At 45.7% G+C, this 15,868-nt stretch overlaps 1 protein-coding gene across 2 annotated transcripts in view; it reads left to right on the plus strand.

Annotated features, from left to right (window-relative positions):
* ADK (adenosine kinase) overlaps positions 1–15,868 on the plus strand; it is a 518,244-nt gene that overhangs the window by 158,675 nt on the left and 343,701 nt on the right. The window lies entirely within an intron of this gene.

The following is a 15,868-nucleotide window of genomic DNA, read 5'->3' on the forward strand; positions in this document are numbered from 1 at the left end:
TTCAGCTTTGTCTTAGGCCCTTATGTTCCTACTCTTCGCTTATTCCTGTGGGGTCAGTTCCTATGTTGGATTCTGGAACTTGATGGAGCATAAAGATGTATCTCACTCTGTAAAATAAATTACTATCTTGGGGCCAAGGAGGTTATACCTCCATTTATGAAGCATGTTGAAGGAGTGTCAAAACTCCGCAATCATCAGGCGCCAGGCAGTCCCAGGGCAGCTGGTTGTCAATCCAAGGCAGGCCGAAGCAGGTTCATGGTCAGAAACAGGCAGGGATCGCGTTCCAGTGTAGCAAAGAAGGATCAGAGCAACCAGAGGCAAGTGGATAGTCAGAACTAAGAGGAGATCAAGATCCAAGGCAGAGCAAGCTCTGAGACTAGGGCTTTATAGGGCCCAATGGGCAGGGATTGCCTCATTTATTTATTTGAAATATTTTTACCCTGCGCTTGTGCTGAAAGACTCCCAGAGCAGCTTTCATAGATTAATAATAAGACAGTCCCTGCCCTCAGGCGTACAGTCTCAAAGACATGACACAAAAGGGAACAAGGTTGGGAGGGAGAAAGGAGAAGCGGGAGGGGGGAGGGGAGCAAAACTCCAGCACTAGTTGTTAGTTACAAAGTCCATATAATGGAAACAATTCAAGGAGAAGAGGGGGAAACGTAGCTGGCCTCTCAGTCAAGCTGATGGATGCTTCTCCTCTCTCTCCTATTGCAATCCTATGGAATGGCTGCTGTCAGGTGGCAGTTGACCCAAAGATAGCTGGGTCAAGAGAATGGCAATGGTTCTCTTCTCTGCTCTCTTGCAACCTAGTCTGGATGCCCACACATCATTGGTGCAGCTAACTGTGTTGACTGATGATCTTTCCTCTGTCTTTTACTACTCATGAATCTGAAGAAGGCCTTTTTATTGCTTTTAGCATCCCTCGCTAATCACAGGATGATTTTATTTATTTATTTATTTATTTATTCATTCATTATTGCATTTATATCCTGCCTTTTTTCCTCCAAGGAACCCAAGGTGGCATACATATTCCTCCTCCTCTCCATTTTATCCTCACAACAACAACCCTGTGAGGTGGGTTGTGCTGAGAATGTGTGACTGGCCCAAAGTCACCCAGTGGGTTTCCATGGCTGAGTGGGGACTAGAAACCAGATCTCCCGACTCCCAGTCCAACACTTTAGCCACTACACCACTCTGGCTCTCTGATAGTGCACCTTAGATGATGCCCTTGAACCACAGAGCTCAGGCTGGTAATGGAACCAGAATACTGGTGGCTCAGGAGGCTGACTGATGATCTTTCCTCCGTTTTTTACTACTCATGAATCTGAAGAAAGCCTTTTTATTGCTTTTAGCATCCCTCGCTAATCCTAGCTCATTCTGAGCTTTAGCCTTCCTGACGCCATTTCAGCACTTCTGTGCTACCTGTCTGTGCTCTTCTTTTGTAGCCTGGCCTTCCTTCCACTTCCTGTATGTATCCTTTTTTGTTTTCAGGTCATCTCTAAGCTTTTTGTTTCTTCTGTTCTTCTTTGTGATCTCTGTGCATCACCCATATGGGCTCTGCGCCTGCATGGAGCTACCATTGGGAAAACTTCCAAAGCTGAGATTTGGCAGGAACCCTCCCCCACTCCCCAGTGCACATACCTAGGAGGGTTCCACCCTGAAAACTCAGGTTCTCTAGGGAAAATCTACTTCAGCTAGCAAAAACTAGATTAACAACTGTTACCCAGAGGACCTTCTCTTCTGCTGCTCCCAGACTGTGGAATGGCCTGCCGGAGGAGTCTCGTCAACTTAACAGTCTACTAGCATTCAAGAAAGCTATAAAGACTGATCTCTTCCAGCAGGCCTATCCAGTGGAATTTTAAGATGTTTTTAAAAAGTTTTTAGGATTTTTTTAGGATGTTTTAAACAATGTAGATTATGTTTTAATTGAGTATTATGTATTTTATCGTTTATTGTTGTTCCCCACCTCGATCAAAATGGAGAGGCGGGCAAAAAATAAATTTATTATTATTATTTATTTCCACCCATTCCCCAGTTCTCCTTCGATCGCCTCACGTCTACATCATCAGGAACTTCGTTGTCCTTAAAACGGTTATTCGTAGAGCTGAGCGTCTTTTTTCTCTAAAATACTTTCCTCTTACTTTTTTTCCTTCGTATCTTTCATTCATATATATATATATATATATATATATATATATATATATATATGTAGTTAGACCGCGAGCAATCATAGATCACATTTTTTCGTCGGATTATATGGCCGTAAGGGCCCCTTTTCGAAAGTGTACCCGTTGTGGTAGCAAGTTACCACCATCTGACGGCCATACTCTCTGTTTATTGTGCTTCGGAGAGGGGCACAAGGTTGATTCCTGCTATAATTGCCAGGCTTTCTCTCAGCAAACCAGGAAAAACTGACCCAACAGACTAAAGGCCGAGCTTTGGAGGCAGGCGCTAGAAGCCGTCCAAACTCCTAGAACATCAGTGGCCTCAACCTCCACTGCAGTGGTCAGATCTCCTACTCTGCCCCAGTCATCGGCGTTGAGAGAGACACCCCTTACACCTGGGAAGGGATTGACGAAAAAAGCCCGGGCAACTAAGGCCCCTGAGGCGCAAAAGAAGAAGAAAAAGACCACCCATCAGGAGCAGTCTCCCCAGCAAGCACGCTCCGTACAGACCTTATCGCCTATACTGGCAAGGCAACCAACATCGGTACCTACGCTTCCGTCACCACCGATCAGGGAAACACCCTCGATACCGAGGGTCACCTTACTGGCACCCTCGATGTCAGAGGGAGAAATAAGGATTCCTCTCCAGGCCAAGAGCCTAGGAGTTTAAGTCCCGCCGTGATCCCCATATCGAGATCACTGGAATCACCTGCAGCAATATTGCAAGCCCCTGAACAGTTTTGATACCGACGAGGATCTCTGGATTCTGTCCACTCTAGGGCAGACTCAAGGGACCAGCATTATACCGAGCATTGCTACTCTCGACACTGCTCCCAATCCCCAATGTCTGATTGGGACAGGCACTCTGACTGGTCATCACCACCGAGACCTTCTCGCTATTGGGAGGGAATCACATCGCTATAGAGAACCGTACTGCGACTATTGTTATCCACCACCTCCACACTGACCACTGCCACCGACATCGATGCAAGAACACATCTTTGTACCTCCTCAACCACCATCTGTGGCACAGTGCTCAATACCAAGGCAGGAACAACCTATCACCTCGGTACCGACGATGTCAATCCCGCGTCCGATGTCGAGGCAGGAGTAACATGCTAATTCACCATCAACTCAATGGGAAGTTAGATCACAACTTATCCCAACTACGACAGAAGGGACAGTCTTACCAGAGGAGTCTGCCATTCGAGTAACATCACCAGCCTCGACGACTGACGAATATCAGTCTGACACTGCTTCTTACTCCTCTGTCCCCCATCGACCTCTTCTCCAGAAGGCATTGTGAGCTCACAGGATCCGATCTCACCATCGGAAGATCTCGCCCACTTCTCAGACCAAATACAAAGGATGGCTCAGTTGCTGGGAATACAAACCTCGCAACCCATACAGATGGTGACAGACCCAGTGTTCAACGTCATCAATGTCAAATCCGCGTTGCCCGTAGCCATTCCTTTCCTGCCAACCCTTCTGCAGCAGTCATGGAAACAACCGGCATCGATGCCCCTGACGTCCAAGCGCCTTGACAACATGTATCGGGACTTAGAAAAGGATGCAGAATTTCTATTTCAACATTCACAATTCAATTCAGTAATCGTTGAATCTGCTCAGGGCCGCTCTCAATGGGTTCATTCGGCGCCAGTTGATAGAGAAGGCAGGAGGCTAGACCTCATGGGCAGACAATTTTACTCATCAGTATCATTAAGCTTAAAGGTATCTAACTACCAAGCCACGATGGCAAGATACCAAATGTTCCTACTAGAGAAAATCATATCACTCTGCAATCACCTCAACGATGATCAAAGGGAACTCATCCGTGTGTTCTCTAATGAGGTGATGAAACTCATGAAACAACAAATCAATACAGCAAAGCATCAGGCGGATTGCAGTGCCAAGGTGATGGTCGGTGCGGTAGCGCTATGATGCCACACCTGGCTGAGGTCTGCAGGCTTGTCACAAGAAGCTAGAACCCGCGACCTACCCTTCAATCGTGCGGGTCTGTTCAATTGCAAGACCGATGAGGCGATGGACTCCGTCCAAAAAGCCAAAACAGTGGCAAAGAAAATGGGTCTAACACGCTCACTCAACAATTTAAACCAAGACGTTGGTACCATCAACCACAGTCTCAATATCCACAGTTTCAAAATGATCGGAGATTTCAGCAGAATCATCCACCACAGCAGCAAAGACAAAACAAGGGCAATTTTCTACATCTCGCCCTTGGTACCAGAGATGTAAAAACAACTTTGGCAACAAATGGCATCTCTGACTGCACTACCATATTCAGCAACCCGACCACTCCATTTGGCCAGCATCTCCCAAAATTTCTTTCAGCATGGACACAAATAACGACAGACACATGGGTCATCGTCATTATTTCAGAGGGATAGAATTTAATACCCTTCCATCCTCAGGCATCTTCAGGCCAACCACACCATCAATGCCATTGAAGGCAGAAGTATAGACCTTGCTAGCGAAGGGTGCCATCATACGAGTACCGACATCACAGGTACACCGAGGTTTTTACTCCCGGTACTTCACTGTACCCAAGAAAGATGGCGGTCTCTGATCCATTTTAGATCTATGCGATCTAAACACCTTTATTATCCCCCAAGAAATTTCAAATGATATCTCTAGTGGGAATCCTGTCATTATTGAACGAACATGCATCGTTCGCCTCGATCGATTTAAAAGATGCCTACTTTCACATTGACATACATTCCCAGAGCCAACAATATCTTCAGTTTGCTATAGGCTACCAGGCATTCCAATTCAAAGTTCTATCCTTTGGATTATCGACAGCACCACATATGTTCACCAAGTGTATGGTGGTGATTTGCACATTTCTAAGACAACAAAGAATCCAAATCTACCCATACATAGACGATTAGCTTATAGTAGCAAACTCCCATCAGTCATTAATCAACAATCTGGGCACCATACAAAACCTCCTCGAAAACCTAGGACTATACATAAACAAGAAAAAGTCTTGCTTACTCCCCAAAAAGAGCATAAAATTTATAGGAGCCATCCTCGATGCAACTCAGGGCAAGGTGGTTCTACCTCTGGACAGAGCAAACACCATCATCAACTTGGCCCGACGGATAATGGCGCAAAACAAGGTGAAAGCCATCACAATACAAAAGATCCTAGGTCTCATGGCAGCCACAACAACGGTTGTCCCCTTTGCCCAACTAAAAATGTGAAAGACTCAACTCTGGTTCACCAGAGTTCACAATCCAAAAAGCAACGCAAGTCATGTTTCCCTTCGAGTACCACCGGAGGTGTCGAGATCACTTCGCTGGTGGACGTCATCATGGAACCTACTGTTGGGAATTCCCTTTCTACCACCAACACCTATGGGAATCATCACCACCGATGCATCCAAAATAGGATGAGGGACCCACTACAAGAATTTAAAAGTACAAGGCCTCTGGTCCCACAAGGACAAGGACAGGCATATCAACTTACTGGAACTACTTGCTGTCAAAAAGGCAATCAAAGCCTTCCAGACTCAGTTATATGGTCAACATATCCAAATAACATCAGACAACACTACGGTGGTGTTCTGCATCAACAAACAGGGTGGAACAAGGTCAATACCATTGGTACAGACAACAATCCGAATATTAGAATGGTGCATCACTCGAGACATCACCATCACCACAGTCCACATTGCAGGGGAACACAATCACCTGGCAGACCAGTTGAGCAGGACTATGACTACTGCCCACGAATGGCAGATTCATCCACAGGTAATCAACACCATTTTCGATATGTGGGGTACCCCATCCATCGACCTGTTCGCCACAGCACACAACAGCGTTTGCGAACATTTCTGCAGCATAGCGGGAATGGGACCTCATTCTCTGGGAGATGCTTTCCTATGCAAGTGGAACTCGGGGTTAGCCTCTTCCCACCATTCCCTCTACTAACAAGGAACTTGGTGAAGATCTTAACAGACAACACCAACTGCATCCTTCTAGCCCCATGGTGGCCCAGGCAACCCTGGTTTGCCCCTCTCCTGGACAGGGCCCAGGGCAGGTTCCATCACCTTATTGTGTGCCAGACCTACTTTACCAGAGCCAAGGACGGGTTCAACACCCAGACCTCAATTCTCTGCACCTGACAATGTGGAGGCTCATGCCAACATGAACCAAACTCATTACTTACCGGAAATTCAATCCATATTTGACGCAGCCCTGAAACCATCAACTAGGGCCTCATACAAAAGAAAATGGGATGTCTTTGCACAATTTGCCATACAGAAGGACTCTGACCCAGTCGTTTGTGATGTAAATATCATTTTATTGTTTTTGTTACAGTTAATAGAGAAAGGTTTGAAATATTCCTCTATAAGAGTTTACCTGGCTGCAGTATCTGCATACCATGCTAGATTAGAGGGAGGGGCCTCTGGCTTCACTCACCCCATTATTCAGAAGTTCTTAAAAGGTTTTGTGAATTTACATCCACCTGTTAAGTCACCTGTCCCATCATGGAGTTTGTCTGTTGTGTTACATGCATTGCTGACCAAACCATTTGAACCTCTAGCCACGACAGATTTGAGACTTTTAACGTTCAAAGTTGTTTTTCTTGTCGCAATTACTACAGCTAGTAGAAGGGCCAGTGAGCTTTCGGCACTTAGGATAGACAAACCATATTTAGTCTTTCACCACGACAAAGCAATTCTTCATCCGGACATTCAATTCCTTCCCAAGGTCATCTCTGGCTTTCACATCAACCAGGATATTATCCTTCCGTCCTTTTTTCCATCACCTACATCCGATCTAGACCGGTCCTTGCAGATGCTGGATGCTCGATGGGCTCTTGCATTCTACAAGTCTCCTACAGAGCCCGTGCGATGGTCTCAACGCCTCTTTATCTGCTACAGCAGCCCTAGAAAGGGTCTACCTGTATAAAAACAAAGGTTATCGGCATGGATAGTGCAGACTATAACACTAGCTTATGAGTTAGCTGGCCTGCAAATCCCTACATCTATCAAGGCACACTCCACAAGAGCAGTGGCCCCCTCGTCAGCGTTTTAAAGGGGTGTTTCAATACCAGAACTGTGTCGTGCAGCCGCAGATTGGACAACAGATCCAGGGCTGACTGCTCTTTTGGAAGAGCTATATTGTCTTCAATTCTACACTGACACCTACCCACCTCTGGTAAGTCAGCTTGCTAATCGCCCATGTATGTGACGTACAGCGACCACGAAGAAGAAATGCAGGTTGCTTACCTGTAACTGTAGTTCTTTGAGTGGTCATCAGTGCAGTCACACAACCCACCCACTGTCCCCTCTTCGGTGTGGTGTTATACTTAACTTAATAAGTTATTCCTCGGTACCAAGGCCATGCTCTCAGGAGAACTGGGGAATGGGCGGGAACCCTCCTAGGCATGCGCACTGGGGAGTGGGGGGGTTTCCTGCCAAATCTCAGCTTTGGAAGTTTTCCCGATGGTAGCTCCGTGCAGGCGCAGAGCCCATATGTATGACTGCACAGATGACCACTCGAAGAAACTACAGTTACAGGTAAGCAACCTGCATTTGTGTTCTATTTTTTTTCCTTGTTGGAATTATTTGTAATTCTGCCTTTAAAATTTCCATTCTTCAATACTTCCACCCATCTTGCACTCCTTTTCTCATTAGGCTCACTTTCCATGGGACCTTACTTATCATAGTGTTGAGTTTATTAAAATCAGCTTTCCTAAAACCCAGAGTACGTGTATGGCTCCACTTTTGCTTCCTTTTTAATCAAGAATTCAAGTATGACATGGTCACTTTCCCCCAGAGTTCCCATAACTGCCACTTTATCCACTAAGTCAACCCTATTGGTCAATATCAAGTCAAGGATTGCTGATCCTCTAGTTCTTCTTCGTGATCTCTGTGCATCACACAAAAGTGGGCTCTGTGCCTGCGCGGAGTCTCAATCGGGAAAAACTTCTATAGCTGAGGCGTTTTGGCGGGAACCCCTCCCCCATGCGTTGAGTGCACATGCGCAAGTGGAGGGGTTCCCGCCCTTTAGCTCAGTTCTCTTTCGACCGCCATTGTGGTGACCTCGTTGGGAAATTCTCTGTAGAAAAATAAAAATTGTAAGAGGCGTTTTATTCCTTCTTCTCTACTTTCTATCCTTCTCGTTCTTCCACTTTATATATATTCTTATTTTATATTTTTCATTTTTCTATCTTTCGCGACAAGCGAAAACGCCCGAAAGGGTGCATGGCCCTCAAGGCCCCGTTCAGAAAGTGTACCAATTGCGGGAGTAAGCTTCCCCCGTCAGACGGACACTCCATGTGTCTCTTGTGCTTGGGCGAAACTCATATCATCGAGACCTGTCGTTTTTGCCAAGCTTTTTCCAAACAAACGCGACGACACAGCAAAGCCTTACAATCAATCGAAAAACTATCAACATCGACGTCCTGCACTATGGAGCCTGTCGAAACCTCCCCAAAATCTCCTTTATTGGCTCAGGCACAACAACAACCAGAATTGCCTGTTACGCCCGGGAGAAGTGTTACGCTTTCCATTGCCAAACGATTAGCAAAGAAAGCAAAAAAGGCAAAGCATACTGCCTCAAAACCGGAGGAGCGTAGAAAAAAGAGAAATAAAAAAAATCTCTTAAAAAGAGTGTGCCGAACCCTACTCGGCCGTCTTCTCCTCCTCCGACGACTAATATACCGATGTCGACGGTCGATACCGTACAATCTTCATCGGCACCGACAAACAATCCTTTGCTGCAAACTTTGACTGCCGAAGCTACGGCTTCGATGCCGATACCGGCACAACCTCTACCACCTCCACCGCCGCCACCACTACTATTGTCCCCCATACCGACATTACGACCGCCATCGGCATGGTCAGAGGCTAACGTCAACGTCTGAAGGGGAAATCAGGGATCTATCTCCAGCTCTTATACCTCCTAGACAGGCACGACCTGAGGACAGACACTATAGGCACGACTCCCTGGACTCCATGTTTTCTGGACTTTCTGGGAGAGGTTATTATTACTATGACCGACCACCACCATCTAGAGACAGATCCCGTTCGCCACACCATGAGAGATGGGAACGGAAATCCCGCAGAAACCAATACTTGGGTCAAGATACAGCACCATGTACATTGATGGTGCTATATAAATCAATAATAATAATAAATAATAATAAGATATATATTATCAAAGACCCTACAAGGGTCAATGGGGAGACTCTCCTCAAACCTATTACACCCGAGGACCATACTACGGAGGACAACCACCGGCTGAACCCGTAACTAGACCATCAGCTACAATACCTAACCCTCAATCTAGCCTTATTGATACTAGTACACAGACAATACAACCACCCACAACGCTACCTCCTAATACACAAGCGTTGCAACAACAACAACCAGAACCGCTCATTCAAATGCTGATTGCTACAGTGAATTCTCCATCGTCACCTCAAGACGATTACGATTCCGACTCTTCTTCCTTGTCTTCGGCACGACCATCTTTAGTGTCCCCAGATATAGAGGTCGCTCCACAAGGCGGTATCTCCCCATCAGAGGATTTGGGCCATTTTTCAGACCAGATTATTAGAATGGCTCAGGCGTTAGGTCTACAAGTCGAACAATCTAGATCCACCGTACAGGACCCGGTGTTCGACTCCATAACTTCAGACACAACAAAACCAGTGGCCATCCCGATGTTACCGGCCTTACTGGAAACTATTAAACAATCTTGGAAGTCACCTTCGACAGCCCCACCAACTTCCAAAAGATTGGAGGGTATGTATAAAGTCCAGAACTCAGATGTCCAGTTCCTTTTTGAGCATCAGTCTCCGAACTCCATCGTCGTCAAGGCCGCTCAAGGCAAAAGTAGACATCAGCATTCTTCACCTGTGGATAAAGAAGGGCGTCGTTTAGACCTCCTTGCTCGCAGGTTATATACCTCTTCATCCTTAGGACTAAGAATTACAAATTACCAAGCAGCAATGTTTGGCTATCAATTACTACTCTGGGACAAGATGGGGAAATTGATGAAACACTTACCTGAAGATAAGAAACAATTGGCTAGACTCTTCCATTCCGAAGCGTCTCAGCTTTCTCGCCAACAAATACATACCTCCAAGCACCAGGTCGACTGTATAGCAAAAACCCTGACAGGAACCATAGCACTCCGTCGACATGCCTGGCTCCGCTCGGTGGGCCTCTCCCAGGAGGCACGCTCTAGAATAGAGGACTTACCTTTCGATGGCATGGGGCTTTTCAATGCCGACACTGACAACTCCCTCGATACCGTACAGAAGGCGAGAACAACAGCTCGCTGTATGGGCTTCAATCAACCTCGGCAACAATTCCAACGATGCTGGGTCCGACCACGTTCTTCGTACTATGCCAATAGACAACAATACCAACAATTCCAACCTCGTCAACAACCACAACAGCAACAACAGGCCTTCCAGCCACGTAAGCAATTCTCAAATTACAGAGGCAGAGCCACTTCTCGAAGGACCGACACAGCTTTTAAACGGCGTCTTTGATTTTTTGGCTACACCGGTAAATAATCCCACCATTTTCTGTGATGATAGACTCTCCCACTATTACCATTAATGGGAGACTATCACTACCGACACATGGGTCCTCTCTATAATACAAAGAGGATACCGTATAGAGTTTAAAACCCTCCCTCTTCTCGGTAATGTAAAGATTACACCACCTACAATACCTTTACTCCAGGAAGTCGACATGCTCCTTAACAAGGGCGCCATCGAACGCGTTCCATGGAGTCAACTTCAAAAGGGTTTCTACTCAATGTACTTTACTGTACCGAAAAGAGATGGAGGACTTCGCCCTATTTTAGATTTACGTTTCCTAAATTTACATATTACGACCAAAAAATTTAGAATGGTTTCTTTGGCATCTATTATCCCACTATTATTTAAAGGACAGTGGTTTGCATCCATCGATCTTCGCGATGCATATTTTCACATTGCCGTGGAGGGCACATACCGTAGATACCTACGTTTTATAATTGGTCATAACATCTATCAGTATAGAACTCTCCCCTTTGGCCTATCCACGGCCCCGAGGGTCTTCTCAAAATGTATGTCTACAGTCTGTGCCCACCTTCGCCTTAAAGGGGTAGAAGTCTACCCTTATCTTGATGATTGGCTTATCGTAGCACCAACAGAACAACAACTACAAAATTCGATACAAATTACTTGCTGTTTATTATGTAAATTAGGGCTCTATATCAACTATGTAAAATCCCAATTAAAACCTTCACAGGTCATCCAGTTCATTGGGGAGACCCTCGACTCCATATCGGCTCGAGCCTTCTTACCAGCCACTTCTCAAACTACGAGCAGTTCAACGAGCTTTCGTTGAGTTCGAATCCCAGATTACAGGACATTTCATACAGATAACCGCAAACAATACCACAGTGGTAGCATATCTGAACAAGGAGGGTGGCACCAAATCAGAACGTCTTCTAAAATTGACAATGAACATCTTCGATTGGTGCATCCCGAGACACGTTACATTCACTGCCATCCATATTGCTGACACGGAAAACACACTAGCCGACTTCCTAAGCCGATCCCCCCATCTTGCACACAAGTGGCAGCTCAACAAGACTGTGGCCAAATCAATATTCCAAACATGGAACACTCCAGACATCGATTTATTTGTCACGGAAACAAACAAAATAGTTTACAACTTCTGCAGCTGAGCAGGTCTAGGCAAAAACTCTCTGGGCGATGCCTTTACACTGCAATGGACAAACGCGCTTTTCTACGCATTTCCTCCCTTTCCATCATACCCAGAGTGATTGCCAAGATAATCGCCAACAAGACCAGTTGCATCTTGATCACTCCTTGGTGGCCGAGACAAACGTGGTTTGCCGCACTTCTACGGGTGTCGAACAGTCGATACCGACGGCTCCCACTGTTACCAACATTGCTGACACAACAACAACAAGGCAAAATCAGACACCCCAATCTACAAACCCTGAGGTTAACAGCATGGAACATTCAATTCTCCAACCTAATGTAACCTCCACGCGATTGCAAGACGTCCTAGAGGCAGCTAGGAAACCATCCACTCGAAAATCTTATACTCAAAAGTGGACTACCTTCGAAAATTTCTCCAAGGACAATAATTTCAACCCCTTTTCTTCCACCATTGACCAAATTCTTATGTTCCTTTTATCCCTCTCGGAGAAGGGTTAATCCACGTCCTCCATACGCGTATATCTCTCAGCAATATCATCAATCCGACCTAGTATAGAAAACTCAACTGTGTTTTCACATCCTCTATCAAAACGTTTTTTGAAAGGACTTAACAATTTAACACCAGCAATCCGTACACGTATGCCATCCTGGAGCATCTCAGTTGTACTAAAATCATTAACTTCAAAACCTTTTGAACCACTGGCCACAACAAACCTCCGATTACTCTAATTTAAAACAGCCTTTTTAATAGCCATCACTACAGCTCGAAGATCCAGTGAACTTGCAGCTCTTCGCATAGATCCCCCTTATCTAACCTTCCACAGGGATAAGGCAATATTAAGACCTGACATAACATTTCTACCCAAGGTAGTTTCAGAATTTCATTTAAACCAGGATATTATTCTTCCTGCATTTTTTCCTTCCCCATCCTCAAAGATGGAAATCACTCTTTATACACTGGACGTTTGAAGAGCTTTAGCTTTTTATAAGCAGCGAATAGAACCCTTTCACAAATCGCCCTGTTTGTTTGTCTTCTACTCCGGACAACATAAGGGCATGCCTATTTCATCTCAAAGACTTGCACGGTGGATCGTTAAGACCATCAAGCTGGCATACCAACTGGCAGATCTCCCTCTGAACACAAACATCCAAGCTCACTCTATGAGGGCGATGGCTACTTCGACAGCATTCGGTAAGGGCATCTCGATCCCTGAACTTTGCCGTGCTGCGACTTGGTCGAAACCATAGACTTTCGTAAAGCACTATCGCTTGGATACGAGAGCGAGAGCCGACTGCTCTTTCGGGAGAGCTGTCCTATCATCGATACTGACATAAGGACACCGACCCACCTCCGATAAGTCAGCTCGCTAATCTCCCACTTTTGTGTGATGCACAGAGACCACGAAGAAGAAATGCAGGTTGCTTACCTCTAACCGTAGTTCTTCGAGTGGTCATCTGTGCACAACCCACCCAACCATCCCCACTTCGGTGTAATGTTTATAATAACTTAATTCTTTTTCTTAATAACACCCCTCTATAGAGGTATTTATCCCTTTCAGGGGAATTGTACTGGTTTAACTAAATCATTATCTCGGTATCGATATTCCCATCGATGCTGACAGCTAGTACTAGTATAAGGAAACTTTATCTCTGTATCGATGTCTCCATTGATACCGGAAACTTTTATTCTCTCTCAGTCCCAAGGCCACAATGTCGGTCTCCAGGAACTGAGCTAAAGGGCGGGAACCCCTCCACTTGCGCATGCGCAGTCAACGCATGGGGGAGGGATTCCCGCCAAAACGCCTCAGCTATAGAAGTTTTTCCCGATCGAGACTCCGCACAGGCGCAGAGCCCACTTTTGTGTGACTGCACAGATGACCACTCGAAGAACTATGGTTACAGGTAAGCAACCTGCATTTCCTTCCTTCACTTTCTGTAGGAGAAAGTTATCACCCACACATGTCAGGAATTTCTTGGAAGGGCCGCTTTTGGCAGTATTGGTCTCCCAACAGATATCAGGGTAATTGAAGTCCCCCATCACTACTACATCAGACTTCCTTGAAACACTGGCAATTTGTTTCTCAAAAGTTTCATCCTCGTCTTCTTAATTGGGTGGTCGGTAGTAGACTCTGATTATCAGGTTCTTTTTATTCCTTGCCCCATTTATTTTAATCCAGATGCTCTCGATGGGGCTCCCAGTCTCATCCACCTGTATTTCTGTGCAGGGATAGATATTTTTAACATATAGTGCAACTCTGCCTCCCTTTCTGTTTCTTCTGTTCTTTTTGAACAAGTTATATCCTTCAATTGGTATATTCCAGTCATGGGAGTTATCCCACCAAGTTTCAGTTATACCTATCAAGTCGTATTTGCCTTCCTGTAATAAGAGTTCAAGTTCATTCCATTTGTTTCCCATACTTTGATAGACATCAAAGACCATGTACTTTATAGTCTGGCTTTGTTCCTACATTGTTGTGGACACTATTTTTGGGCACTATTGGAGCTGTTCTCTGTATTGTGGTGCATAGGCCTTCGTCCATTGTTGCCTTGAAGTTTACGTCTTCCGCCCCCGTAAGATTCAGTTTAAAGCCCTCTTGATCAAGTTCTTCACGCTGTGGCCAAACACATTCTTTCCAGCCCTTGTGAGGTGCAACTCATCCCTTGCCAGCAGTCCATCTTCCAAGTAGCATAGCCCGTGGTCCCAGAATCCAAAACTCTCGCGTTGGCACCACCTTTGTAGCCAGTTGTTCACCCCGAGTATTTTTCTTTCCCTTTCTAATCCTCTTCCAAGACCAGGAGGATGGATGAGAAAACTACCTGGGCCCCAAAGTTCTTCAGTTCCCTTCCCAGAGCTTCAAAGTCTGACATGATTTCTTCGTAGCTTAGCTTGGCGATATCATTTTTTCTCACGTGGATGAGAAAAAAAGGGTATGTGTCCGTGGGCTTTATGAGCTTTGGCAGCCCTTCAATCACATCTCTAATCTGTGCTCCAGGGAGACAGCATACCTGGCGAGCCCATGGGTCTTCACGACATACTTGAGTTTCAATCCCATGCAGCAGGGAGTCTCCCACAACGACTACTCTTCTCTTCTTCTTAGTCGACTGACCTTCTGCCTCTTGTTCACTGTTGCATGGTGTCTCCTTTAATTCTTCCTCTTCAGACTGTCATCCAGTCTCAGCCTCCAGTAGCTGAAAGTGGTTGCTTAAGTCTAATGGTCCCACTGGTGCAGAATGACTTCTAGCTCTTCTGCTCCTAACTGTCCTCTTTTCCAGGGAGTTTCCTCTTCGTTGGCTTTTGTAACACTCCGGGGCGTGGGCGCCTGGAAGCCAGCATACTCCACTTCCACTTCAGCTTGCTGTTTCTCTTCAATCTCTTGTGCTTCTTGTTGCTGTTGCAGTTCCACTGTTCTGTCTATGAACTCTTTGTCTTCACTTATTCCTTGGAGGGTGGACACTCGCTGCTCAAGTCCTCTCACTTTTTCTTCCAATAGTGCCACCAGCTTGCACTTGTTGCAGGTGTACGCCATGTCAATCTCAGTGCAGGTGTACTCCATGTTGATCACATGCTAGAAGTGGAGAGCTTAAAGATAAATGCACAGCTTTGTTGCTACACTCCAGAGTTGGAAAAACCTGTGGCACTTAAGATGTTCGATTCCAGTTCTCAGCAGCCCCAGCCAGCATAGCCAATAGTCCGGGATTATGGGAGTTGCAATTCAACAACATCTGGAGGGTCATGAGTTCCTCACCCCTGCTTCACTCAATACATTGTGTCCTGGCACTGGGAGGTAGACCGCTTCAATGAGGGATCATCTCAAAATTCCTTGGTTACCTGGACTAGAGATGGGGACATATAGGCCATGAGCCAGGACCTCAAATTTAGGCCATTGGTACCACTCGGGGAGATGGGTTCTAATGTATGGATGCCTAGAGATGGAAAATATGTGATAGCAAGCCATAACTCTTTGCATTTGGTCTGA

Source organism: Elgaria multicarinata, chromosome 6 (assembly GCF_023053635.1).
Source record: "Elgaria multicarinata webbii isolate HBS135686 ecotype San Diego chromosome 6, rElgMul1.1.pri, whole genome shotgun sequence".
Taxonomy (NCBI): Eukaryota; Metazoa; Chordata; class Lepidosauria; order Squamata; family Anguidae; genus Elgaria; species Elgaria multicarinata.